The following is a 13,265-nucleotide window of genomic DNA, read 5'->3' as shown; positions in this document are numbered from 1 at the left end:
GTTCTACTCCTGTGTGTTCTTGCCTTCAATGTTCAGGGCTATCAGAATTTGTGTGTCTTCTTTTGTGGGAGCTCTCAGTGACCTTTTATATATTCCACAGACACAGAGTCTGCCTAGTTGATCGTGTGGATTTAATCTACAGCTGTACAGTTGGTGAGAGGGTTTGGAGACTTCTTCTTTAGTCACACTGCCCCTTGGTTTCAATTGAGATTTTATTTCCACCTCTGCATGTGGGTCATCCACTGGGGTTTGCTCCTGAGGCTGCCCTGGAGGACTTGGGTTTGCCCCTGGGAGGGCCAGGTGTGGAGGCGGAGCAGCTGCTTGGGTCACAGGGGTTCTGGCAGCACCAGGTACTCGGGAATTGGTGGCTAGGACAGCAAGAAATATAGTGCTCTAGAAGGGTATAGAAACCAGTATTGGCCAATACGCTCCAGTATTCTTGCCTGGAGAAGCCCCCTCTCTGACAGAGAAGCCTGGCAGGCCATGGTCCACAGGGTCCCAATGAGTCGGACACGACCAAAGTGACCCTGTGCGTATAGATGCAACACTCTTTTTGCCTGTAGCAGCTCTGCCCCAGTGAGAGCTGAGCATGAAGGTAGCACAGCTGTTGGGCTTGCGGGGGCCCTGGCGGTGCCAAGTGTGCAGGGACATGGACTGCCTCCACCGCTGGAGTCATGGCCCTATCAGAGTCTTTTATCAAGCCTCTTGTAGCTGGCGATCAGAAGGCCTCTTTGGCCAGTCTTTCTCCATCGCTCCACCCGGTCAGGCACTTAGAGGGCTTCCTTGCCTGGGGTCCTTCTCTGTTCTTTGGTGCATCAGGCACATAGAGGGGCCCCCCGCCTGGGGTTCTACTCTGTAGTTCACTGTGTCAGGCATTTGGTGGGCCAGCCTTTCTCTTGCTCAGCTGCTGATGCTGGCATGCGGAGGGAGAGAGGCTATGGTGATGGCTCCACCCCCACGCGTGACTCAGCAATACCGCCTTGCTTCCATGGCTGCTGGAGATTTCCTCCACAGACATTCCCCACCACAGTCTCCTCCTTCACATCCCCTCTATCCATCTCTCCGCAGTCAACAGCAGCCCTGGCCCTGGGATTGCTCCACAGTCCCTAAACTCCAGCTCCCAACCACTGTCCCGTCTAGGGTATGTATGGCTGCAGCAAGGGTTGTCTGATTCTCATTCCATTTAGGATGCCACAGATCAACTGTTCCCCTCTCAGCCTTTAATATTTCTCCTCCGACTCAGACAATTGCCCCAGTGTGAGAATATGACCCCTGCCTCAGTTCCCCCACCTGCCGAGGGCAGGTCCAGTCCCACTAACACTTCCATTTTCCCCCCTTGTTTCTTTGTTCTAGCAAGTTTTGTGTGGGTCTATACATTCTTTTCTGCTGGTCAGGTACTCCTGTCTGCTCTCAGCTGTTCTGCATGCACTTCTGTGTCTGAAGGTGTATTCCTGATGTATCCATGGAGAGAGATGTATTCTACATCCACCTACTCCTCCACCATCTTGTTCCTCCTCCTCTGATTCTGAAATATACCTTTTCTCATGGATCTCTCACAACTGCAAAAATATTCACTTAGTTGTATTATTTTTATATTTTCATTTCCCATAGCTTCTCCTTTCTCATTGAGAGTAGTTTTTTCTAATGAAATTCTAAGGCATCCTCTCTTACTCGTTTTTTTCAGAAAATATTGCAGTAATTCTTTTGGAGGCTGCCACATAAAATGCATTTGTACTGCTCTGTTTTTATCCTGCTGTCTCCTGCAGCAAAACAAATCGATTATCAAATTCCACCCTGTCACTTATTTTTGAGAGACCGCAGTATCCAAACACTAAAAGAGGCCTCACAGGGACAATACAAATGATTTAAGGGATGATATTGGTCCTTGCACTTGAGTAAATGGTGAGAGAAGGACCCTGTTGATCAATATCTTACAAGGCCAGAGCTCAGCTAAGCATTTAAATTACCCCTTGAGTTCCCAGACCCTCTATATAACATCTACAGAAATAGTAATTTCAGCAGCCCCTGTTTGTTAGAAAAAATTATCATCTCTTCTCTGGTAACTTTAAACTAGACAATGGTCTTTCAGCCTGGGATATAGTGGAGTCTCAAGTAAATGTTTTGAGATAGATGGATGGATGGATGAATAGATGAAGGGATTCATGACTAGATGGATGACTGAATGGATGGGATGCATGCATGATGGATGCATAGGTAGATCAATAGATGGATGGATAAATGGATGTATAGATGGATACATGCATGGATGGACAAATGTAATAGTTATTCTGATATTGGATATCCCTATAGGCAATTAGTTTGGTGTGGTAGCCTGGTGTGGCTATGTGATTGTGCAGAAGTTACCTAATGTTTCTGTAAAAATGAGCCAATACAGGTCTATGATCTCTTTACCTAAAATCTTTGTAGACTTGTTAGGAGTTCAGAAGTGTTCAGATTTTAAGAGGACAGTAGTTTTACAGAAAATAACAAAATTTTGTAAAGCAATTATCCTTCAATTAAAAAAGTAAATCAAGTGGGAAAAAAAAGAGGACAGTAGAGCATATTGCCATTCTTTTTTGATACCAAATGAGTTATGACAATTTTCTGGGCTCTTAGAGAACTTTAGCTCTTATCATTGGACATAAGAAAATGTGAATTTGTCTTCTGTTCCTTACCGTTTATTTGAGGATGGTCACGGGATCATAAACACATACACTGATTTACGTGATTATTTTCTGCCATCCCCGCAATACTAACTATAATCATCATGGAAGTGAGGACAGTATTCCATATACATACCTGACACACAGCAAGTGGTCAATAAAGACACTGGAAGGTATGGAAGGTGGAAGGGAGGGAAGGAAGAAGAATCCTGACTTCTGTATTTCCCTCCACCATCTTCTATGAACATCACCTGCAGCAAATCCATGCTCCAAACTCAACAGACACATTGATTCTTGTCTTTAACTATCTGCATTCTGCACCCCCACTGGCTACTTCCTTCTTGAAGCACTTCCTTGCATTCCTTGCCTTCTATAACATGGCATCTTCCTGTTTTTCCCTCTTTTTTATGTATATTATTCTTTGATATGACACCAAAGTCAATAAGTAACAACCATGTGTTGACTTTGGTATAATATCAAGGAATATATATGCACAATTATTTGAAAAGACTGTAAAAATACCCCTCTCCTTTTCAACTGCATATCTCTGTAAGTTGGATTTTCTTTGTTTATTTCAACCAAAAAACACTTGCAACACGCTGACTGTGAGAGCAGATGAGTCTCCATCTGTTTTCCATTAGACCAAACAGTAAGGAGATTTGAAAAAAAAGTAAAACGATACCATATTTTTTTTTCGAGTTTTTTTTGGTTTTTGAAAATATAGTCTTGTTTCATTAAAATGTGCTATGTCAATATGTAATAGATTAATCATTGTTATCTTTAATGAATTAAATAAATATTTAAAAATTCTAATATGGCAAATATTGCTAGATAAAACCCATTAAAACAAAAGCTTTATGAGGAGACCTCAATCATGTTTGAGGGCAAAGGGGTCCTAAGACCAAAATGCTTGAGAATTTTTTATTTGTTGAAACAACCCTATGACCAGTTCCCTTCTCTCCAATCTTACCCCTCTCTAATCCTCCTCAGGCAAAGTGATTCTCCTGCAAGGCAATCTCATTATATCACTCTTCCGAATAAGCCCCGAGTGGGTCCCCACTTCTCTGGGGGTGAAATGGCCAGCAGGGTCCTTTACAAGCCTCCAATCTTTTCTCCTTTTACTGCTCCCACTCTCCCAATTCACTACTAGTCATGCTAGGCAAGGTAAAGTAAGGGTTAGTCATTCAGTTGTGTCCAACTCTTTGCAACCCCATGGACTGTAGCCTGCCAGGGTCCTTGGTCCATGGGATTCTCCAGGCAAGAATACTGGAGTGGGTTGCCATTTCCTCCTCCAGGGCATCTTCCCCACCTAGGGATTAAACCTGGGTCTCCCACATTGCAGGCAGATTCCTTACCATCTGCGCCACCAGGGAAGCCCTTGGTAAGGAAACGATTAGTTACTCAGTGGTATCCAACTCTTTGCGACCCCATGGACTGTAGCCCTCCAGGCTCTTCAGCCCATGGGATTCTCCAGGGAAGACCACATGCTAAGTGCCTCACATTCTCTTGTCACATTTGTTCACTATCACTAGAATTTTCTTTCCATTTTACCAACCCTTCTAATGAGTCAGTTAGGAAGCTGTCAATTACAACAACTGAGAAAAACCAACTTAGATTAAACAACAAAAGACATTTATTGGCTCATGTAGCTGAAAAGTTCAAAGTTAGGGTTGGCTTGTCAAGGGCTGAGAAGCAGCTTGGCAGTGTCATCTCTCATCAATCTCTTGCAGAGTAGACTTCGTCATAAGGCTGGCTCCCTTCATGTTGGTAGGATGGGTGCCAGGAAACTAGAGATACACATTTCCTTATCATGCCCAGTAGTTAAGAGTCTTTCTTCTCAAGTATTGCACAAAAGACCAGGGCTTCCTCTGATAAGAGTATATTAAGTCATTGACCACTGATGACCAGTAACTTGGATTTCCAGAAGTCCACAGCAGATGATCCCCCTGTATCATTCCCATTGCAACTGTGCTTTCCTCTCACTGACCCTGACTGAATAGATTGAAACTACTTGAAGAATTATCATTCTCTTGTTTAAATTATTTGAGGTCAGGAACTTCTTGCTTTGTTTAATGTTGTGTCCCCAATACCCGATCTAATTAGGGAATGGTATATTATAGGTGCTCAATAAATGTCTGTTGCTTGGAGAAAAGGTAAACAAAGGAAGAGAGGCAACGTCAGGTTCTAACAGAGGTCAGGAGAAAAGCATGTCTGGAGTGAGAATGAAGGAAGAGTTTTCCAGGGTCAGAGAATAAAGCAAGTGCCTGCTCTGAGTTTTCAGGTAGAAGTGTGGTGAATATTACTAAATATTTAAATATTTCATGTGTTACTTGAAAGCTTTAGAGAAGACACAATGTAAAAGTCAAATTTGATTCAGAGATTTTCTATCAGCCTGGTCAAAAATTTTATTTTAAACTTTTTAATTATAAAATTGTCAAGTATATTTTTTTAATTATCTTTTTAAATGATTATCTGGAAAATTTTGATAAACACAAGGAGCTTAATCCCGAATTTTACATTTTAATCTTTCCTTTGTATCATGCCCCAATGAGATGACTACTTTAGATTTCAATAGTCCTTCATTTTGTGTCACTTTGAGAAGACTTTTGCAGCTGCCTTGAATATGCCGATGAACATTTTGACTATGTGTATGTGGGGAAAGAACACAGTTTTTTTGAAACTGCATATCAAGTACCCCATCTACACTATGGAAAGAATCCAATCTGAAGACTTAAAGGTATAGCTCCAGATATTATGAATGTTAAATGAAGAGGAAAAAAACGCTCCATTTTTCTTGAGCATTTTTTTGGATTATTTGGGTTTATATCGAATAATTTTTTAAATGTTTATCATTGAGATCTTATTATCATTCTTCTGCTTTAAACAGGGATGGGGGCAGGGAATTAAAAGGAAGCTCTGAATTAATAGTCATGAAAAACTTCCAGACAAAAATCTCAGTTTCAAAAAGTAACTCAATGCCTTTATAAAGCAAGCACACAAAAGCTTCTGGAACTGCATTGCATGTGCTGTATTTTATACAGATCGTTTCATTGATCCAAACCCCAATTAGCTACAAAGAGTCAGAACCTGCCACTAAGCCCCAACTTTGCTGCTTGGTTGAGCCTCCCTCATCAGATGGACCCTCTAAGATTTGGGCTCCTCATCTAACCCCAAATGGAAACCCTAAATTCAGCCAAGTGTGTTGCCAAAAACACCTAGCTGGTATGTGCCTCTAAGGATTTGAGTTCTGAAGAAGACCCATCTTGACATTGGCAAGGTGACCTAGTTTCTGTCCAGTGGGAATCCTGGATAGAATATCTCTTATATACAAATCAACCCATTCTGAGCCCACACCCCAACCACCAATATTACAGAGATACCAAAAAAAAAAAAATCATAAGAGAATACTACAAAAAATTAGATGCCATAAGTGATGTTGGGAAAAGTGGACAGCTACCTGTAAAAGAATGAGATTTTCTACTTCTTCAAACCATTTACAGAAATAAGCTAAATGTAAGACCTAAACCATTAAACTACTAGAAGTGAGCATAGTCAGAACATTCTTTAGACATACATCAAAGCAATATTTTTTGGATCTGTCTCCTAAGGCAAAAGAAATAAAAGCAAAAACAAACAAATGAGGTCTAATTAAACTTCAAAGATTTTGCACACCAATGGAAACCATCAACAAAATTAAAAGATAACCTGGAGAATAGGAGAAAATATTCACAAATGATATGATTGATAAGGGGTTAGTATCCAAAATGCATACACAGCTCATACAACTCATAACATCAACAAAAAGGAAACCTGATTAAAAAGTGGGCAGAAGATCTAAGTAGACATTTTTCTTGAATAGACAATACTTCACTAAAAAAAATGTCCTACAACTGAAGTGGAATAGTCTGTACTGGTGGCCTCATCTGAGAAAATGCTTCACAGGAGAAATGATGATGACGTGGGGCCAGGTTCTGGCTCCATCCTATACCAGCAGAAGAAAACCAACTCTCTTAAGTTTCCATTGGCAGCAGGCACCTTATGGACATTATTTAATTTCAAGCTCAGAACAACACTGCATGTTAACTATTATATTCCAAACTTGTAGAGGAAGAAATTTAAGCTGAGAGAGACTAAGAAAGAGCAGAGTTACAGAGCTAGTGAGCACTTAATCAGGAATTTGGACGTGAGGCCTGTTGAATTCAAAGTCTTTATTTTCATCACAAACAGGCTACCCTTCCGGAGGGTGATCTGGGGCCAGTTACTCAAACACTTTATACTGACAAGTATGGCTTGATCACATAACCACTGTGAGGCTTGAACCTACTTCCTAAGAACACCATGACCATCAGATGAGCCAAGAAAACCACTCTGTAAGTCTGTGTCCCTTGTAAAGTATTTTTTATTATAAGGATGTCCCCTTTGTCACAAAATGTATCAGCATCAGTTCCCCATGAGGCACCCATGGCAGACTTCTGCACAATCTCCACACCATCAGCAAAGGCCAGCGCAGATTCCTGGTCTCAAGGCTATAATTTGCAAAGGATTGTTTGTCTGTGTCATGCTTCTGGTCAGATAGAGACCAGGCCTGTTGTCTTTTAATTGCATGTGTTAGAAGCCACAGCTAATTCAGGACAAGCTAAAACATTTGAAATCAATCCCAGAGTGGAAGAGCATCCAATCGTATTCCAAGCAGTGCCACGTTACATAAAACAATGAAAGGAAGAGAAAACTGAATACAATAGTGTGCATGATGCACACCAACATTTTCAGAGATGATTATTTTATTCAAAGACATGTGATTTTATTTGAAGAAGAAATTCCTTTTTCATATGACTTTCTGGAAGTCTTCTGGACATGGCTCATGTCCCACTGATATTTAATTTTATGAAAGCACAGAGACTGGGAAAAAATGTGTGGGCAGTGCCAGATAAAAATTCATGTAGCACATGGGTGAATGAAGGAATGAGGAGGAGATACAGACCTCCCCTGATGCCACTGCTAGGAAGTCAAATGTGGGAGCTCAATCCCCAACATTGTTTTCTGTCTAAAAGGTGCTCCTAGGAATTTCCTCTTGCATTAGAAAGCCATAGCCCAGTTCAATGTGTGGTCTGTCTTCTTTTAACTAAATATTGGTGTCTATGTGATTCTCCCTTGTTTATTATACTGTTGAAATTCTTAGAAGAAAATGCAATCATCATGTATCCTTTAAACAGACATAGTCCTCTCTATCAAAATATGTTTTGCTGTTTCAACACCACATATTCAGACACAGAACATTCTCTGTTGCCTAGAACACATTATGGAAGGATGTTTATGCGTTGTGTTTGTTACAAGCCCTTGTAGAAGAAGACCTTATGTTTATTGAGGGTCTCCTCTCTATGAAGATCTTCACTTACATTTAGAAGTTGAGTCATTTGTTGGTCCATCTTGTGAGGCATGCAACATTTTTTTACTGAGCACTGGTTAGCTGCTGGGGACACAAAGATGAGGGTGACACAGTCCCTGACCTCAGGTCACTCTCATACCAGTAGGGGTAGTTCAGTTCAGTTCAATCGTTCAGTAATGTCTGACACTTTGAAACCCCAAGGACTGCAGCATTCCAGGCCTCCCTGTCCATCTCCAACTCCCACAGCTTACTTAAACTCATGTCCATTGAGTTGGTGATGCCATCCAACCATCTCATCCTCTGTCATCCCCTTCTCCTCCCGCCCTCAATCTTTCCCAGCATCAGGTCTTTTCAAATGAGTCAGTTTTTCACATCAGGTTGGCCCAAGTATTGGAGTTTCAGCTTCAACATCAGTCCTTCCAATGAACATCCAGGATTGATCTCCTTTAGGATGGACTGGTTGGATCTCCTTGCAGTCCAAGGGACTCTCAAGAGACTTCTCCAACACCACAGTTCAAAAGCACCAATTCTTCGGCGCTCAGTTTTCTTTATAGTCCAACTCTCACATCTATACATGACCACTGGAAAAACCAAAGCTTTGACTAGATGGACCTTTGTTGGCAAAGTAATGTCTCTGCTGTTTAATATGCTATCTAGGTTGGTCATAACTTTTCTTCCAAGGAGCAAGCGTCTTTTAACTTAATGGCTGCAGTCACCATCTGCAATGATTTTGGAGCCCCCCAAAATAAAGGCTGTCACTGTTTCCACTGTTTCCCCATCTATTTGCCATGAGGAAGTGGACCAGATTGCATGATCTTAGTTTTCCGAATGCTGAGTTTTTTTGTTTTGTTTTTTTCTAACTTTATTATTTTTTTTCCATTTATTTTTATTAATTGGAGGCTAATTACTTGACAATATTGTAGTGGTTTTTGCCATACATTAACATGAATCAGCCATGAATTTACATGTGTTCCCCATCCTGATCCCCCCTCCTGCCTCCCTCTCCATCCCATCCCTCTGGGTCATCCCAGTGTACCAGCCCTGAGCACTTGTCTCATGCATCCAACCTGGGCTGGTGATCTGTTTCACCCTTGATAGTATACTTGTTTCAATGAATGTTGAGTTTTAAGCCAACTTTTTCACTCTCCTCCTTTACTTTCACCAAGAGGCTCTTTACCCCTAAAATGGAGGGTAGATGGGCATGCAAACTTTCATTAAAAGCATTAGAGAAGATTCTATTTCTATGATAAAATTATGTTCAGAAAACTATGAAGTCAAAAAGTAGATTAAAGCTGCATATTTATCCAAAGGAACTGAAATCAGGGTCTCAAAGAGATATCTGAACCTCCATATTCATAGTAACATTACTCACAAGAGAAAAGATATAGAATCAACCCAAATTTCCATCAGTGGACGAATGGACTAAGTATAGTATATACATAAAATGAAATGCTACTTAATAAATAAAATGGAAGGAAATTCTGACACATACTACAATATGGACAAACATTAAGGACATTGTGCTAAATGAAATAAGCCAAACACTGTATAATTCCACTTATATGAGGTACTTGAGTGGTTAAACCCAGAGAAGCAGAGAATGGAATGGGGATTGCCGGGGCTGGGGGAATGGGAAGTGAGAGTTATTGTTCAAGGAGTTCCAGCCACACAAGATGAGTAGACTCTAGAGATATTCTGTGCAATATTATACACATGGTCAACAATAATGCACTGTTTACTTAAAAATGGGTAAGCATATTATGTATTTTTTATCACCCCCCAAAAAGCAAGGCAAAGACAGAGATGACCTAGAAAAGGCTAGTCCACCAATGAGTCCTCCCAAGAACACTATGAAAAACAATCTTGCCTCATTTTATAGACAGAGGAGTTGAGGACTGAATTTCAGGTACATGTGACGTGGAAGCCCACGATTTTCCATTATCCTACAATATTTTTCCCTCAGGTCACTAAGTTCATGTGACTTATACTAGAAAATTTGCACATGGAAAGTCAGAATGTGCAGAAATTGTTATAGTATCTATTGTTTCTGCGAACCAAAAAGTGGGCTAAATCAAGAACCAAAAACTAGGGGAAAATGTACTAACCTTTGAATTCTGTTTACATGTATGTGTTTACTTAACTGCTAATAGAAACGATTTAATTTTCTTTTACAAAATCTATAATTTTTTAAAGCTGTAATGTGAAAGCTATCTTCCAAACCATGATTTCAATTAAGTGGAGCTGATTTATGAAATAAGACTTTCCAGAATGTACTTCTTAAACACCGCCAACAGCAGCTCCAAACAAACCCAGGAGCCAGACAGCAAGCAGGAGAACACAGAATTCTTAGAAACCTTGAAAACAGACTGAAATATCATTTTATGAAGAGATATAAATATCTTCCCTCCTAAAGCAGTATTTGTTATTTTTGTTTATTGTTGTTTTGTTTAAAATACAAACATTAATTCAGTATGATACACCAGTAAAACAAACTACTCTTGTCCCCTAAAAAGGAGATATGAATTCTCAAAAAACTTATAAACAAGACAAGTGATAAATAATAGATCTAGTCATTGCTCTTCTTGGCTGTTAAATCAATCAGAGTGGAGGAAAACTGTTCACAGTGTGATATTGCCTGCATGGTTCTCAACTGGAGGAGATTCTGCCCCTCAAATACATTTTTGATTGTCACGACCTGGAGGCATTACTAGCATCTGGTGGGTAGAAGTCAGAGATGCTACTAAACATCTTTCAATGCAGAGGATACTCTCTCCCCAAAAAAGAAGTATTTAGTTCAAAATGTTACTAGTTCTGAGGTTAAGAAATCCTCTCTTATGCCAATGATTAAATTGTTTTTCCTGCTCACTAGGTCTCAGATCAATAGGAAGAATAAGCAATTTAATTCCCTGCTGGGAAATAGAGCCTCAGGAAGCACATGGCTCATGGCTGGGAAATGTTTATTTCAACTGTGTATTTTTATACAAATGACATCAAGTCATCCAAAAGGAGATAGAGTGATAGAATGCAGGCACCAGAGAAACCAAGTTCTTTTCAGAGCTCTGCACTTGTATTACACCATATCAAAAAGACATGGCCAAAATGGTACATTTTCTTGATTTCCAACCAGACCTGAGAAGAGAACCACATCAAACTCAGTTCTCAAAATTCCATGGAATTTTTTTAATTTACCATGAAAGTTTCACAATTTAAACATTTTATTATTTAGTTCAATTATCTAATAAAAGGCTTCATTTGGCATACAGCAAAACAGGATTAAGTTAAAATGAGAAAAAAACCAGGTCCATCAAACAAAAACTAAAAGGTGAAATAATAGGAAGTCGACCCAAAAGGCAAAACCTTTCTCATAAATTTATAAAACCACCAGGGTTACCCTCAAGAAATCAAACCATCTATCCTGTGCTCCTCAAACCATTGGCCCTTATGTGGATGATCTCTTTATGTAGTTCTCCAGTTGTCTCTGACTTGTTTCAGGATGTCCATCCCTTCTCTCATTCATGCAGGTTTTTATCTACTTGCTTAGAAGTTTTGTGCTATTTTATCTTGAACATTTGAGATCCTTAGTGTGTGTCCTCCTTCTCTACCACTGAAGAACCAATTACCCCCAAGTTTAGAAGCTTAAAACATGCACGTTTATGATCTTGACATTTATGTGGGTCAAGAAACTGGGCACAACTTGGTTGGGTCCTCTACTTCAAGATTCTCAATAGACTGCAATCTTGTGACACCTGGGGCATGTTCATTTGAAGGCTTAACCGGGAATAATCCACATCCAGACTCATTCACATGCTGTCAGTAAAATTCAGCTTCTTACAGGCTTTTTTTAAAACCCTCGCTTCCTCCTTGGCTGCTAATCAGGGGATACCCTCAGTTCCTTGAGAGCACCCTGCTCATCAGGGCAAGTCTGCAGAGAAGTCAGAGAGAGAATGCCATTAGGGTAGAAGTACTTTTGCAATCTAATCTCAGATGTGCTATCTCATCCCAGAAGCAAATCCTGAGGTCCACACTCAACGCAGGGGGACACAAAGTGGGGCCACACTGTGGGCATCTTAGCGACTGCCGACCACGATGTGCTGTTGGGAAAGCTCTTGCTTCCCTTTTGAGAAGGGTCCATGCTAGGGGGGCTACCTTCCCCTAGAGACAGAGACAAATTGAAAGCTTCCAATTTCCCTTTATTTCTTGCCAAATGTGATGCTAAGCCATGGGTAATTACAAACAATTTTAGTCCAGCAGTCCCAGACCCCTGAGCTGGTGTGGCTGTGTGTCAGAGGAGTGGTTGTGCAGGCTTTTGTCTTCAACTAACTCCCCACCCTATAGGAGCAACCGAGCAACCAACGGAGCAGGGGTGGGACTGAACATGACCACTCTCATCATCTTCCTCAGAGCAGCTCAGAATGTCCAGCACAACTTTGCCTGCATCGGTTTTGGGAAGCAAGGTGATAGCTTTCTCCATAATTATTCATTGACATGTACATATCAAGATATAAGGCAAGTGACTTTTCTGGGCATTTGTAGTTATACTCTCTTCTGACTTAAAGCAGATATGCAAGCCATCTTTTCGAAAGTGTTTGAAACTATCCTGTTCAAAAGTAGTCAGCAGAAACCACAATATAATGCTCCCATTCACTTCTCAGGAGAAGAACATAGGGAATTTCAGGCTCTATTTATGGAAGGGTTCTGGGAGCCTCCCACAGGTATAAATCCCTCAATACCAAAATCAGCAGCAAGGTGCTAGCCTAAGTTCCCAGGGAGAGAAGCCTGAGGCTTGAGTCCTTGGAAGGAGTAAGGGAAGAGGCAGGAACTGAGTGAGTCTTGGAAAGAAGAACAAATAGAGGAAAATGCTTGCCCAAGTTGGCCTCAACTTCTTAAGAGCACAATTGATGGCTCCATCTTGCCAGAGTCTGCCCGAGAGGGTGGTCTCTCCAGACAGTCCCCCAGCAAGGGAGAAGGAAGGGTTTTTCCACTGATGAACAAGTCACCCCATGGAGAACCAGCTCCCTTTACACTTGGCCAACAGAGAATTCCAAGGGGTGCAGGTGTGTCAGTTACAGGGCCACATATGATAGCAACAGAGCACAAAATACCTTCCTTCATGGAAGAGAGAAATCTCCACCCTCCAGCTTATAAGAATTTGATTGTTGCCAGACCATCTTCCTGGAGTGATTGAATCACATCAAGCAGAGAACCGGGGAGGGGAA

The 13,265-nt window shown here is 40.9% G+C and overlaps 1 pseudogene; it reads left to right on the top strand.

Moving 5' to 3' along the window:
• LOC122710031 overlaps positions 1-13,265 on the top strand; it is a 132,714-nt pseudogene that overhangs the window by 35,792 nt on the left and 83,657 nt on the right.

Source organism: Cervus elaphus, chromosome 16 (assembly GCF_910594005.1).
Source record: "Cervus elaphus chromosome 16, mCerEla1.1, whole genome shotgun sequence".
NCBI classification, from domain to species: Eukaryota; Metazoa; Chordata; class Mammalia; order Artiodactyla; family Cervidae; genus Cervus; species Cervus elaphus.
The sequence above is the reverse complement of the archived record's forward strand: the minus strand, read 5'-3'. Positions and strand labels throughout refer to the sequence as shown.